Genomic DNA, 16,269 nt, shown 5'->3' on the forward strand with positions numbered 1-16,269 from the left:
TCTTTGTTATTTCTTTCCTTTTGCTTGATTTGGGGTTAGTTTGCTGTTCTTTCTCTAGTTCTTCCAAGTGGACAGTTAATTCCTGTATTTTGCCCTTTCTTCTTTTTTGATATAGGCATTTAGGGCAATAAATTTCCCTCTTAGCATTGCCTTTGCTGCATCCCATAAGTTTTGATATGTTGTGTTTTCATTTTCATTTGCCTCGAGATATTTACTAATTTCTCTTGTAATTTCTTCCTTGACCCACTGGTTGTTTAAGAGTGTGTTGTTGAGCCTCCACGTATTTGTGAATTTTCTGGCACTCTGCCTATTATTGATTTCCTGCTTCATTCCTTTATGATCTGAGAAAGTGTTGTGTATGATTTCAATCTTTTTAAATTTGTTGAGACTTGCTTTGTGACCCAGCATATGGTCTATCTTTGAGAATGATCCATGAGCACTTGAGAAAAAGGTGTATCCTGCTGTTGTGGGGTGTAATGTCCTACAAATATCTGTTAAGTCTAGCTCACTTATTGTAATATTCAAATTCTCTGTTTCTTTATTGATCCTCTGTCTAAATGTTCTGTCCCTTGATGAGAGTGGTGAATTCAAGTCTCCAACTATTATGATAGATGTGTCTATTTCCCTTTTCAGTATTTGCAGTGTATTCCTCACGTATTTTGGGGCATTCTGGTTCGGGGCGTAAATATTTATGATTGTTGTATCTTCTTATTGAATTGTTTCTTTTATTAGTAGATAGTATCCTTCTTTGTCTCTTTTAACTGTTTTATATTTGAAGTCTAATTTGTTGGCTATTAGTATAGCTACTCCTGCTCTTTTCTGGTTGTTATTTGCATGAAATATCTTTTCCCAACCTTTCACTTTCACCTATGTTTATCTTTGGGTCTAAGATGTGTTTCCTGTAGACGCTTTAGAAGAATCCTGTTTTATAATCCATTCTACCAGTCTGTGTCTTTTGATTGGGGAGTTCAGTCCATTAACATTTAGTGTTATTACTGTTTGGGTAGTACTTTCCTCTACCATTTATTTTTTGTATTTTGCATGTCATATCTAATTTTCCTTCTTTCTGCACTCTTCTCCACACCTCTCTCTTCTGTCTTTTCGTATTTGTCTCTAGTGCTCCCTTTAGTATTTCTTGCAGAACTGATCTCTTGGTCACAAATTCTCTCAGTGACTTTTTGTCTGAAAATGTTTTAATTTCTCCCTCATTTTTGAAGGACAGTTTTGCTGGGTATAGACTTCTTGGTTGGCAGTTTTTCTCTTTTAGTAATTGAAATAATATCATCCCACTGTCTTCCTGCTTCCATGGTTTCTGCTTAGAAATCTACACATAGTCTTACTGGGTTTCCCTTGTATGTGATGGATTGCTTTTCTCTTGCTGCTTTCAAAGATCCTCTCTTTCTCTTTGACCTCTGACATTCTGACTAGTAAGTGTCTTGGAGAATGTCTGTTTGGATCTATTCTCTTTGGGGTGTGCTGCACTTCTTGGATCTGTAATTTTAGGTCTTTCATAAGATTTGGGAAATTTTCATTGATAATTTCTTCCATTAGTTTTTCTCCTCCTTTTCCCTTCTCTTCTCCTTCCGGGACACCCACAACACATATATTTGCGCGCTTCTTGTTATCATTCAGTTCCCTGAGTCCCTGCTCATATTTTTCCATTCTTTTCCCTATAGTTTCTTTTTCTTTTTGGATTTCAGATTTTCCATCCTCCAGTTCACTAATCCTAACCTCTGTCTCTTGAAATCTACCATTGTAGGTTTCCATTGTTTTTTTCTTCTCTTCTGCTGTATCTTTCATTCCCATAAGTTCTGTGATTTGTTTTTTCAGACTTTCCATTTCTTCTTTTTGGTCGTTCCTTGCCTTCTTCATGTCCTCCCTCAATTCATTGATTTGGTTTTTGATGATATTTTCCATTTCTGTTCGTATATTCTGAATTAGTTGTTTCAGCTCCTGTATCTCATTTGAGCTGTTGGTTTGTTCCTTTGACTGGGCCGTATCTTCAGTTTTCCTGGTGTGATTTGTTATTTTTTGCTGGTGTCTAGACATTTAGTTACCTTAATTAGTTTATTCCGAAGATTGCTTTCACTTATCTTACCTAGGGTTTTCTTGCTAGATGAGTTTGTTGTCTATCTGTTCTTTGACCTTCAGTTCAGATTTTTCTGGGCTTCTAGCTTAAGTTTTGTTTAACAGAGGGTAATTTTTCAGTTCTCGTTTTCTAGTTTCTTGTCCTGCTTGTAAGGTGCCTTTTACCTCCCCACCCTTAGGAGGGTCTACATAGGTATTACAGACTCCAGCCGGGTTTTTCCGGACTAAACTGGAGTCCTATCAGGGGGAAGGAGTCACCTGGATCAGTTTTCCCTGAGGGTGAGACCGAGCAGGTTGAAAGACTTTTCTGTGAAGTCTCTGGGCTCTGTTTTTCTTATCCTTCCCAGTATGTGGTGCTTGTCTGTCTGCGGGTCCCACCAGCAAAAGATGTTGTGGTACCTTAAACTTTGGAAGGCTCTCCCTGCTGGGGGCGTGGTAGAGACAGAGGAGAGGTTGTAGGCTGGTTTTAATGGCTTCAAATTGCTAAGCCGTGGGGTCTGAATTCCTTGAGAGAGGGATTCCACCTAAGTTGGGCTTTACCCCTCCCCTGAGGAAGGCACACGTGGGAGATAGCCCTGAAAACAGTCTGTTTCTGCCGATTCCTGGGGCAGTTGCAGCCCGAGTAGTCCCATCGCTGAATCCAGAGGCAGCCAAGCCTCTGTAGAAACAGCCACAAAAACCTGTTTCGTCACGACTCTTTCCTCTTTTTCAGTTAGCCCAATAAGCGACCTCCGCCTTGACCAGTTTTGCCTGAGCTGGGGGCCTATTTTTGGTAGTCAGAACTTGTTTATTAGTGCCACAATTGGTGTTTGGTTGGTCTCAGTCCCTGCTACTGTTAGAGTGTCTTTCCTTTCCCTCCGGGAAGCCGCCTGTGGGGGAGGGGTGCCGGGCGCCGGCCGCTGTAGCTTGGGGGACTCACGGTTCCGGAGACTCGCAGCCAGTCCAGCTGGTCCCGACTGGGGTACACTGTGTGTCCAGTCACTATTGTGGCTCCGGGAGCTGTTCTGTACTGTTTCTGGTTGTTTAGTAGTTGTTCTGGAGGATGAACTAAAACGCACACATTGCTAAGCCGCCATCTTGGCTCTTTTTTTTTTTTTAACATGGGCAGGCACTGGGAATTGAACCCAGGTTTCCAGCTTGGCAGGCTAGAATTCTCCCACTGAGCCACTGTGGCCCCCCCCCATCTGTTCTTTTGTGTGTAGAATTTCAGATGTCCGTCCTCTAGTTCATCAATCCTTTCTTCTGCTTCTTCAAATCTGCTGTTGTAGGTCTCCATTTTTTCATCTCTTCTGTTTTGCCTTTCATTCCCATAAGTTCTGTAATTTGTTTTTTCAAGCTTTTGAATTCTTTATGTTCACCCTATGTCTTCTTTGTATCTTCCATCTCTTTTGCTGTATCTTCCCTCAACTCCTTGATTTGATTTTTAATGTGATTTTACATGTCTGCTCAACTCATGTATCTTATTTGAAATGTTGGTTTGTTCCTTTGACTTAGTGCCATATCTTTGATTTTCCTAGTATGACTCATTTTTTGCCAGCATCTAGGCATTTGATTTCCTTAATTAGTTTATTCTGGAGGTCATTTTCACTTTTTACCTAGGATTTCTTGTTGATTGGCTTTGTTCTGTATCTGTTCTTTGGCATTCAGCTCAGCTTACTGTAGATCTGTGGCATAGTTTTTATTTAACTGATCAGTATTTTTTAGCTCTTGTTTTTCTGGTTCTTGCCCTGCATATATGGAACCTTTTTTTGATTTGCATCTCCTCAGCTGTGATCAACCCCAGTCAGATTTTCCCAGACCAGACAGGCCCAGTCTCAGGAGGAGGTTGTAACCAGTATCAGGTTTCCCTGACGGTGGACCAGGAGTTTGTCAGATTTTCCTGTGAAGTTTCTAGACTCTGTGCTTTTTGTATCTTGCCCAGCCTGTGGTGCTTGCCAACCTACAGGTTCCCACCAGCTAAAGTGATACTGTGCCTTAAATGCTCAGCAGCCTCTCCCTTCCTCTGGTATGGCTGAAACAGAGGCTGAGGTAAAAGGTGGGCTTAGGTTGCTTCTGTTTTCCAGTCCCTGGGACTTGAATTCTCTGAATAAGAGCTGCCACTTGAGCTGGGCCCCATTCCTCCTTTTCTTGGGGAAGACACACCTTTTAGGGAATTATCCCAATTCACCTGACTAATTACTTTTTTCTCAGACATGCCTTAATTCTATCCATGCCTGGGGCAGTGCTGAAGACTGAGAGTGCTTGCAATTTTATCTAATGTTCAGTTAAGAAGTAAAAAAAGAAAAAAAGAGAGAGAGAGAGAAAAAATGTCTTTTCAAAGTCAGACCCTAGCTCTCCAGGTTTGCCTATCAAGATTGAGGTGGAGTTGGTATATGATTCTGTGTCTCCAGGGTCTGTGTGCCCCATTTTCTTGGGGTCCAGTCCTTTTCCTGTATTTTGTGTTGTCCAACTCAAAAAACCTCTGTTGTTGTTGTGTTTTTTTGTCAGCTCACCCCCTTTCTCTGGGGTGAAAACTGCTGGTTCCTTCAAGTTCTTTCTCCTGGTTTATCTGTGTTCTGGCCTGTTTGCAGCAGTCCAAACCTGTTAATTAATTCCACAATTGGAGCTTGTTTGAGGTACCTTCCTTGCCCCTCGTAAAGTCTGTTTCTTTTTCCCTTGGAAACAAGCCATGACCTTGGGGTAGGGGTGCTGGCCCCTTCTGCTTGGGAGACTTACAGTTCTTTTTGGGATCTCAGCTGTTCCACCCATTTCAGACTGGTGTACAATGTGTGTCCAATCACTGATGTCCCCTCAACGGTTGTTCTATTCAGTTCCTGTCTATTTATTAGCTGCCTATAGAACAAACTAAATTCCACACCACTTTACACTGTCATCTTGCTCTGCCTCCCTCTAATTGCAGTTTTGATTTCTTTTTTACCTAAGAGTTAATCAGTTGAAAGTTTAGTTCTTTTGATCTATCCTTTGTTACTAATTTCTAGTTTAGTGCATAATGGTTAGAAAACATGGCCTGTACACTTGCTTCTCTTTAAAGCAAGGGTTGACATACTAGCCCTGTAAAGTGGCTCCGAATTTTTTTAAATCAATTTATTGGAATGCAGTCACACCCATTTGTTTATGTATTGTCTGTGGCTACTTTTGCACTACTATGCAGAATTGGGTCGTTCACTGGTTGTGACTGTAAAGCCCATGGGCCTAAAATATTTCCTTCATCGTCCTGCAGACCAAATCTGATACCCTGCCTGTTTTTGTAAATAAAGTTTTATTGTAACACAGTCATGCTTATTTTTTTACATACTAGGTCTGTTTTCATGCTATAGCAACAGTGTTCTATACTTGTGACAGAGACTAAAATATTTACTAGCTGGCTTGTTAGAGAAAAAGTTTGTCGACCTCCGTTCTGTATTGCTAAGCCATTTTACACAGTGATTAAAATTTTTTCTTGTTTCTCTTTATCTTAGTAGAGCCTCTGAATATGGCAGGCCAGTCTTTTATCACTGCCCAGACCCACAAATGATCATAATTATCTTAAATAAGCATCAAATAGCATCATCCCTTACCATAGAATCCTACAATAGACTTCTTTAGGGTTTAGAATAAAATTCAAAGTCTTCTGGCTAAGCCTCAAAGCCTTTTATATAAAGGCTGTCTCCCCAATCTTCTTTCTTAACACTCAGTGACCTTTCTTTTATCTCCTTACTGGTCTTCTTTCTCCAACCCCTCAGTGTTCAAACCCCATCTCATTATCCTTTTTATCCTTCATAGTATACATTACTGCTTAGCTTAGCTTATTTGCTTTTATTCTATGTCTTCCCCACTAAATATAAATCCTATAAGTTCATGGGCTGACTGTCTTTATGACTGGTCTGCTCCCAGATCTAGAATGGTACCTGGAATTTAGTGGTTCATTTGTTGAATGAAAGAATATACATACTATTTTCTCTTACTTTAACAAATGTCTCTCCCTCTGTCCTCACCACTGTCCTATTAACATATTAATTTTCCTGAAGGAATAATCAGAAAATTCTTAACTTGGAAGGATGTGATCTTAGTTTCTTTAGCCTTATTACCTGTAACTCAGAGACTGAGAATCATCATCCTTCTTAGTACCTTGTATTTTCTGTACCCTATTGATCATAGCATTCACCTTGTCTGAAGTAAACTCCCCGTTTGTATTCAAGTCATCTCTTTAAATCCTACCTGATCATTAAGTCCAGCTTATAGCTCACTCTAGTTATAAATGATCACTATTTCCCCTTACTTTCTGTAGTGCTTATTGCCTATATTCCTAATGTAAAACTTAATAACATAATGTCTTGTATTGTTCATGAATTTTCCTAGAACTGTTCCTCCATCATAGTTTAACTATCCTAAGGGTAAGGAATATATACTTTTTATTTCTGCAGCAGTTCATAGTGCCACTATATTTACATTTATCTATCTATATACTTCTGGCACTGAAAAAGAATATAAGTCATGTAGTTAATCTTCTTGTCTTAGATGAAGTATATGTTGTATATCAGTTACCTTATATTGCTTGTGTTCTGTGTTTCACAAAGGACTTCTATATGTATTACCTCATTTAATCTTTATAGCAAATACTACTTCATTTTACAGATGAAATTAATATAGCTGTAAGCTCAAGACTATACACTGAAGTAGGTGGTCCTAGGAGTAAAAGTCATTGAACTCTCACTTCATATATAAAATTGCAACTGGGGGTGGGCCGCGGTGGCTCAGCGGGCAAAGTGCTTGCCTGCTATGCCGGAGGACCTCGGTTCGATTCCCGGCCCCAGCCCATGTAACGAAAACGGAGAAACAAAATACAATAAAACAAGAAAATGTTTAAAAGATGTTTCCCTTTCTTCCTCTCTTCCTTCCTTCTATCCTTCCTTCCTTCTCTCTGTCTTTCCTTTAAAAAAAAAAAAAAAAAAAAAAAAAAAAAAAAAAAAAAAATTGCAACTGACTGAGGCAATCATGTCTTTTCTTTCCTGAAGATTATATCAAAGGTTTAAGTAGTCAGGAGTTTGGTGGCATCTTGTATTAAGTTGAGAGAGATTTTATTTTAATCAGGTGATTAAGTTATTTCTAAATTAATTATTAAGGATAATTATTAATTATTAATTATTAAGGATGAATGTAAATGATTAAGTTATTTCTCGTTATGTGAACTAATAATTCCCCTTGATGTCTCAGTCATTTTAAGTTGGCTCTTTGGTTACTCTAATCACTCTAACTGCTACAATGCAAAAAATAAAAAATTTTAAAAATTAAAAAAAAATAAACCACTGCCCAGGGAAGAGAGTAGTCATGATCTAATCAAATTTAAAATGTTAACATACAGTTCTTATTTCCTCTAAAAATTTCACACTTAATAAAACAGGCATGTAGAAGGGGCTATCATCAAGGAACTCATATTCCATTAGGAAAGATAGATAATAAAAAAAGAATAAGACATATAAAATAAATAGTGATAATTACTACAGAGAAAAATATAAAAAGAGAAGAGGGGGACATAAAGAAGGTGTTAAAATTTTAGACACGATAGCCAGAAAAGATCTCACTGAAAAGGCTACTTGTGAATAAAGACTTGAATGAAGAAGTAAGGGAGCAAAGGGAATAGCAAGCATAAAAGCCCTCTAAAGCAGGAGAAGGTGAATGTGGCTGAAAAGGAGAAAACAAGATGAGGAGGTACAGGAGATGAGCTAAAAAGTAATGAGGAAATTCAGTGGCCGAGAGAATTCAAATAAAGTGCAGAGGCTACTCTGGAGGCTACTCTAACATAAGCTTCAGCTAGACTAATGCTACTTATCATGGCTTGCCAAACCCCAAACAAAACCATTCCTGCCAACCCCAATCTACAAAGGTTCCATGAACTATGATTACTTTCCAGAAACCTACAACCATCAGATGGATTCCTAGGCCAGATAAATTCTTAAACCCAGAGGAACCAGCCTCTCCAGAATACCAACTAGTTCCACCCCCTATCCCATATTATCAACAGCCCTTTCCCACATGAAAAAGTTAAAATGGGCATAGTCCAAATACCCCTAAAGACTGGGAAAAAGATCAGAGGAGAAGGTGGTGCTATAGAGAGAAGATAGGATTTAACAAATGACTATGATTGCTGAATCATATATTGATATTTCTTTTAGACGCCAATGTCTTAGAGCAGCTAGAAGTCAAACCTAAAGTTGTGGAATTGTAACCCATAACAAACTCTGAAATCTGTCCTACAACTAATTATTGTGGCATGCTTTGAAATTTCTTGCTTTTTTGTATATATGTTATTTTTCAAAATAAAAAAATTTTTAAAAAAAAGTCTGTCATGATATCATAATATCTGACATGTGTAAGGAAATATATGAATTGTCTATAACCCAATTATATGTTGATAACTACTATTGCATTGTTATATATATGTATCCTTCAGAAATTTTTCTGTGCTTTCTTATTTAGTTTTACATAAACTAAATTATACTCATCATACTGTTTATAAGATGCTTTTTAAAATTAAAGCTTTCCCATATGAATAAATATCTTTCTTATTACACTTAAAAAAAAAGTGATGGGCAAAAGATCCTGTTGAATGATGAAAGGATTTAGGCTTTTAATCAGCTTATGTCAGTCCCTTACTTTAAAAATACATTCAGCCCCTCATTGCTCCAAATCCTTACTTCTGGGCTCATTCCATTTATGCTTGCCATTCTGCTCTTCCCCTGTTCTTCTAAATACTCTACCTAAAGTCAATAAACATGGAGGAGAAGACATGGACAACTCAAAAGGAGGCATTTTCAAATTTCATATGCCCAATTCTAATCCTCACACATGCTACGCTTAAGAATCCCTAAAATTTTCAGTAAATATTATACGACTGAATTGGCAGAAAAATAAAAGACTGAGATTAATATTCTATTGTATCAAACAAAAAAACTAACATATAGTAATCAGGAAAGTCATGGGGAAATGCTAATGTTAGTCAATTAGTTTACATTTAAGGCATGATGGAGTGAGTTTTCAAACACTCAAACATACAAGAAACTGACATATCAACCTATAACAGATAACTGTACCCCATTTAACAAATCTCCATGAAAAAAGAGGAATAAAAAAATCACAGTTAAAATACACACAATTTTTAAAAAATAAAACCTCTCTCAACTTAATACAAGATGCCACCAAACTCCTGACTACTTAAACCTTTGATATAATCTTCAGGAAAGAAAAGACATGATTGCCTCAGTCAGTTGCAATTTTATATACGAAGTGAGAGTTCAATGACTTTTACTTCCGTCTTTTGATACTGTAAAACTATCAGAGTTACTGCAGTTTGTGGAGAAAGATTTTTAGGCCTATAGGCGATCTGATCGGTTTTTGTACTTCGTGATAAACTCTTTCTCTCTTTGAAACCCTGGTGTCTCAGGAACTGGTCATTTGAGCTCATCAGGCAGATAATTCACTGCTTTTGTTTGGTATCAACATCCCATCCTGAGGTCTAACTACAAAAGACCTGGCTGCTTGAAAAGGGGGAATGTCCAATGAGAGAGAAAGATAATACCAAGAAAAGTATTATTTTTTTCAAAGCAATGCCTGGTTTGTCTTTGTTCTAAAAATTTACTTTTTGTCTCATTCCATTGTCTTTAATCTTATTCATATGCTAGTTGATTAGGACAGTCATTTATTTACTCAGTATATTGTTATTTTACCAATTTTCTTTGTTCTTATCTTAAAAAGTTGATGGCCAGACTACTAATAAATCTTTCTATTAGTCTTCTAGTCTGTTCATTCTCTTAAGCTTAACGTACTATTAAGATACTTTTCTCTCTCCCTCTCTGTGTTCTGTCTTTCCATTCATAATTATATAGTGGGCACCTGGGCCAGGTAAAGTGCGGGGGGATATAATTTACTTAGAGATAAAATACATTGTCCCTAACTCATTATACTGTGTTGTGTAAGTCAACTGATACTATTTAAATACATTGTGAGAACTGTTATGATCAAGTTCTGCACAGGGTACTACTGGATTCCATCTCGGACTAGAGGGGAGTTGAACAATTCTTGGAGGAGATGATGACTATCATCGAGCCTAAATAGTAGTTTGCCAGTTGAGATATGGGGAAAAGAAAGTTTCATGCATAGGGAACAAGTGTAAAGGTATGAAGTTGTAAGAGAACATGACACACGTAGTGAATTATATCTCAGTATTTTCGTATTCTGGCTGTCTCCCATTTCCTATATCTGCTTGTTTCTGTATGTCTGTTCTTTTCTGACCTGGCATGTTAGTTTCCCCATTATTCAGTTCAAGGGGTGGAATGTGGTGACTAACACAGTACCTGAGTTTTATATCTGTGTCCAGACACACAGAGAGGGATACAGATGTCCTTCTATTGTTTTCAAATCCAAATGCCCATGTTCCATAACATTGCAAGGTATTGGTGGTGGGTGGTATATGGATATCCAATATTTTGTGCACAATTGTTCTGTAAATCCACAACTTCTCTAATAAAGAAAAACATGTTTTTAAAAAACCCATATATCCACGGGCAGGTTAACTCTGGCCTAACTTAGGTCCAGTATCCACCTCTAAACAAATCAGTTATGTTTTGGATTAGGGTTTGGGTAAGGTCAGTGATTGTTTCAGCTTAGTTTAGGAGCCCGTCCAGGTAGAAGTCAACTGTGGCCTTGGGAGGGAATAAATTAGAAGATGGAGTAATGGCAGTTCCTAGAATACAGTGTGTGTGTGTGTGTGTGTGTGTGTGTGTGTGTGTGTGTGTGTGTGTGAGTGATGGTGGGCAGGCAAAATCTTACAGGAGCTATGGCTACAACATCCAGATGAGAGATTAAAAAGGGTCTGAACTGAGGGGTGGCAGTGGGAACAGAGAGATGTCAAGAAAGAATCATTTGAGCTTGATGATTGATTGGATGTGGTTCAAATGAAAGAGGGGCCATGGTTTTACTTATTTAATTATTCATTCAACGAAAATATTTATTGAGTGCTTACCATGTGCTAGATAAAGTTAGAGTTGCTAGGGATACAGCAATGCTACAAATCAAGTTACTGTTTTAATCATGTTGTAACTTAACATTCAGACACATCATGCACATTTCTGGCTTAGGTGACTAAGTGGAGCCATTCATTTGCAGTTTGGTGGGGAATGTATGAATTCATTTTTGAAGATGTTAAATCCGAGGTGATAATGCAATATCCAAGGAAAGTTATTAATATGGGTTAGGGACCCAGAGGAGAGTGAAGAGTAAGAGGTTTAGAATTGGAAGTCTTAACCACGTGGTTGGTGGTTGAGATTTTTGGTTTAAAACAGTTTTCAAAAATTTACTTTTGTTTTGGTCTACAGTTCTATGACACATGTATAGATATTTCTAGCCACTGCCATAATTCAGATTTATCATATGTTATATATCATGATATTCCTTTATTGCCACACCTATTCCCTCCACCCCCACCCCTGAGCTATTCATCATTTCTATAGTTTTGCTTTTTTTGAGAATGTCATATAAATGGCATAGAATATAGTAAGACTGACTTCCTTTATCTAACATAATGCCTCTGAGATGCATCCAAATGGTTGTGTGTATCAATAGTTTGCTTCTTTTTATTGATGAATGGTATTCCATTAGGTGGATGTAACAATTTTTTAATTCATTTCTTCACTGATGAACATTGGTTATTTTTTTCTTCCAGTTTTTGATGATTATAAATAAAACTAGAATATAAAAATTTATGTACAGGTTGTTGTGTGAATGTAAGTTAATGTTTCTCTAGAGTAAATGCCTAGGAATGTGATTGTTGAGTCATATGGTAAGTGTTTGTTTAACCATATAAGAAACTGCCAGAAAGGTAGTACCATTTTGTATTCCCACTTGCAATGCATGAGAGTTTCACTTGGTCCACACCGTTGTCAGCAGTTGGTATTGTTAGTAACTTTTTATTTAAGCCATTCGGTTAGATATGCAATTGTATATTATTGTGGTTTTAATTCACATTTCCCTAGTGGCTAATGATGTTTAACATCTTTTCATGTGCTTATTTAAGCCCTTCATATATTGTCTTTAGTGAAGTGTCTGTTCAGATCTTTTGCCAGCTTTTAAATTAGGTTTAGTTTCTTACTGTTGAATTTCAAGAGTTCATTATATATTCTGGATATTCAGTCCTTTTTTGGTTTTGTGATTTGCTTGCTTTATTTATTTTAGCATTTTTTTTTGGCAGAGCAACAGTTTTAAATTTAACGAATCTGATTTGTCACTTTTTGTGGTAAATTATATACAATATAAAATTTTCCATATTAACCATTTTTAAGTGTATAGTTCAGTGGCATTAATTTTTTTAATATGTATATTTTATTGCAATGAAAAAAGAATAATCAAATTTCTGTAATTGATTGAGGATTATACTGCATGTACAAAACCTGGTGATTTCATAATGGTGCTTAATATAAGTAGAAAGAAGAGAAAACAAAACAAAAAGCAAGACTAAAGTATTCCTTAGACATCTACGGAGGTAACCTCTATCCTTGGTGTTCTAGTTTGCTAGTTGCCAGAATGCAATATACCAGAAATGGAGTGGCTTTTAAAAGGGGGAATTTAATGAGTTGCTAGTTTACAGTTCTAAGGCCGAGAAAATGTCCCATTTAAAACACATCTATAGAAATGTCCAATCAAAGGCATCCAGGGAGAGATACCTTGGTTCAAGAAAGCCGATGAAGTTCAGGGTTTCTCTTTCTCAAGTGGAAGGGTACATGGCTAGCATGGCATCATCTGCTTCTCTCCTGGTTTCCTGTTTCATAAAACTCCCCGGGAGGTGTCTTTCTTCTTCATCTCCAAAGCGCTGGCTGATGGGCTCTCTGCTGCATAGTGCTGCAGCATTCTCTGCTCTCTCTGAATCTCTTTCATTCTCCAAAATGTTTCCTCTTTTATAGGACTCCAGAAACTTATTATGACCCACCCAAATGGGTGGAGACATGTCATCACCTAATCCAGTTTAACAACCACCCTTGATTAAATCACATCTCCAGGGAAACGATCTGATTACAGTTTCAAACATACAGTATTGAATAGGGATTATTCTGCCTTTATGAAATGGGGTTTAGATTAAAACATGGCTTTTCTAGGGGACATACATCCTTTCAAACCAGCACACTTTGAAACAGACTTTTTAAATTGTATTATATAACATATATACAAAGCAAAGAAAGAAAAAAGCAATAGTTTTCAGAGTACTTTTCAACAGGTAGTTACAGGAGAGATCCCAGAGTTTGTCATGGGCTACCATACAATCCTCTCAGATTTTTCCTTCTAGCTGCTTCAGAATATAGGAGGCTAGAAGAAATAAATACGTTTTATCATCATAATCAACTTTTCTTTTTCTTTTTTGTGAAAAATAACATATATACAAAAAAAGCAATAAATTTCAAAGCACAGCACAACAATTAGTTGTAGAATAGATTTCAGAGTTTGGTATGGGTTACAGTTCCACAATTTTAGGTTTTTATTTCTAGCTGCTCTAAGATACTGAAGCCCAAAAGAGATATCAATGTAATGATTCAGCATTCATATTCATTTTTTAAATCCTGTCTTCTCTGTATAACTTCACCATCACCTTTGATCCCTCTGTCCCTCTCTTTAGGGGTATTTGGGCTATGGCCATATTAACTTTTTCTCATTGGAAGGGGTTGTCAATAATATGGGGTAGGGGGATCGAACTATCTGATGTTCTGGAGAGGCTGGGCCCTCTAGGTTACAGGACTTATCTGGAACAGGGACCCATCTGGAGGTTGTAGGTTTCTCAGTGACATTAATTTTATTCAAAATGTTTTGGAACTATCACCTCTATTTCCAAAAGTCTTTCATCACCCAAAGAGAAACTCTGTACCCAATAAGTAATAATTCCCCATTGTCCCCTCTCCCCAACCCTGAGTAACCTCTTATCCACTGTTTGTTTCTATGTATTTACCTATTCTAGATATTCATGTAAGTGGAGCCATACAGTATTTGTCCTTTTTGTCGTCTTATTTAGCTTTGTGATGTTGGGTAAGATACTTTAGCCTTAATCTCTCTGTTCCTCAATTTGCACATCTGAAAAATGAAATGATTAGATTTATTGAATTTATTAAGGTTTCTCCAAGTTTTTAAATGTTATAATTCTGGTAGGATAGGAGTGTATGTGTTTGAAATTTATATGAAAGGATTGTGAGCCTCCTGTTTCATATGTCATTTATTGAGTGTTGAGTAAACTTAGATTCTTTTTGCCTTTAAACAGATAAGTTCCTTATTTTCTTAGTTATATAAGTGGATTATTTGTTGATGAAAAGATAGGGTCAGGGACAAGCTTAATCATGCATTTGTAATTTAATGTACTTATGGTATGTGAAAAAACTACTTTCATGAGTTACTTATGTGAGATTTGACAAATTACATATGATTTTTACTGTCATTCCTTGGAAGAAAATTAAATTCTCAGTTTGGAATTTCAGAAATGTTAGAAATGCATTTGTCCTTCTGAATCTTTATGATTTAAAAAGTCATTCATTTTTGCTGCTTAATAAAGTCACTATCTGTGTAAGTGATATATAAAAACAAATCATTTTTTTAAAGGTAGCACATTGTTGTGTATCCTGCTCATTTATTGGGTGAAAGCAAAGTGAAAGTAGCATACTGATCTGCTGAAGAAAACATTAAGTTACAGGCTGCAGCTGGAGGATTTTACGTAGGCACCTGTGGGTTTGAGTGCATTCAATATACAGACTGCAGTAGGAGGCTGGCACTGACTCTGCTGACTCCAGTACACTCCTTCACTGCTGTTCTGCCGATTTCTCCACTGTCCAGGAGACAAACAAAATGGTGCAGCATGTACAGGACTTGGAAAAAAAATAACCATCAATATGATCCAGAGGTGGGTTTGCTACACTGTGGAGAATAGAAAACTGTTTAACAGGATTAAAGGCTTGGATATAGTTCAGTATGTCAGGCATCCTTAGCTGTTTTGATATTTGATTATGAACATCTGAGAATGAAATCTGCATGCCCTCTCTATATAGAGCTTCAGGTATATTGCATGTGTAGCATTAACTAATGCATGCATGTTAGTATGTAGATAGATTTATATTTGTACTAAATATGTGTAATGTGTATATATGTATATTCATTAAGTATTTTTTCCTGTTAACACTAGGTTTTTAAAAAATAAGCGCTTATATGTTTTACATTTTTTCTGTTGCATATTTGTCGCAGCTCCTGTCAATGACTCTTTTCTTATATTGTTCATTTTAGAATAATATAGAAAGCATTAGTAGAGCATTCTCTGGTGCGATATGGAAAATCAGTAGAATTAACAGTGGAGTTGGCATTTCATATTTTATTGATGACTGTAATGCAGTGTAAGTTCGCATTGCATAGTCGTGATTTAGAGGACTACCTGTTTTATTAAAATAAAATGTTTATAGGAACATCCAGGTTATAGGACAGTGAGCATGAAAATAAAGGAGAGGATGGGGAAATAGGACAAGTAAATTATTCTGTTTGCTTTCTTGAGCAAAGCTTAGCATTGACTCAAGGCACTGTCATTTTAGAAGTACAGTATAGAAACAATTGAACATCAAGCATGGAAAGAACGTGATGGTTTAGTTTTCTAACCCCTCCTGGAAGCACTTTAGTTATGGACTTATATATTCTGGGTGTCAGTGGCTGCATGTTATTGGGGAGCTGTCCAGTTGCGACATGACAAGATATGTTTACTTAAGCCACACCCAACAGATTCAGCGTTTTTTTGTGTTGGGGCACTATTTTAAATCCTGTCCTGATTTGTAAGCATCATCTGTGGGATGCTTTTGAGTTGTAAAAAGAAAGGAAATACCAGATTTATAGGTTACAGTTGAAAATGTTCTTGAATATATGAGTTGTTATATTAATAGCACAAAAGAGTAATCTTTAAATTATGCAGCATTAACTCTAGCAGAAATAAGAATATCTGTATGACTAGCTAGTATAAACATACTACGAGTATGCTGATGTATATAATACTGCTGGTGCATTATTTTGATCAGTGTTGTGGGTATTAAATTGAGGTATGAAATTCAGAGTTCAAGTTCTTTTTTGAGAAAATATTTGTCCAAAAATTTTAAATACATCACCTAATTTTTGTATGCTTAAAATTTTTTTATAGGATTCCGG

General features: G+C 36.8%; 1 protein-coding gene across 10 annotated transcripts in view; it reads left to right on the forward strand.

Moving 5' to 3' along the window:
- The window catches only part of TANC2 (tetratricopeptide repeat, ankyrin repeat and coiled-coil containing 2), a 642,298-nt gene that overhangs the window by 99,730 nt on the left and 526,299 nt on the right, over nt 1–16,269 (forward strand). The window contains exon 1 of one of the 10 annotated variants that reach the window (XM_077163522.1): nt 12,325–14,992. The exons of the other annotated variants lie outside the window; for them this stretch is intronic. The gene's annotated coding sequence lies outside the window, so the exon portion shown is untranslated. Of the gene's footprint in view, nt 1–12,324; nt 14,993–16,269 lie in introns of those variants that run through there. 10 annotated transcript variants of the gene reach the window in all.

This window comes from Tamandua tetradactyla, chromosome 6, assembly GCF_023851605.1.
Source record: "Tamandua tetradactyla isolate mTamTet1 chromosome 6, mTamTet1.pri, whole genome shotgun sequence".
NCBI lineage: Eukaryota > Metazoa > Chordata > Mammalia > Pilosa > Myrmecophagidae > Tamandua > Tamandua tetradactyla.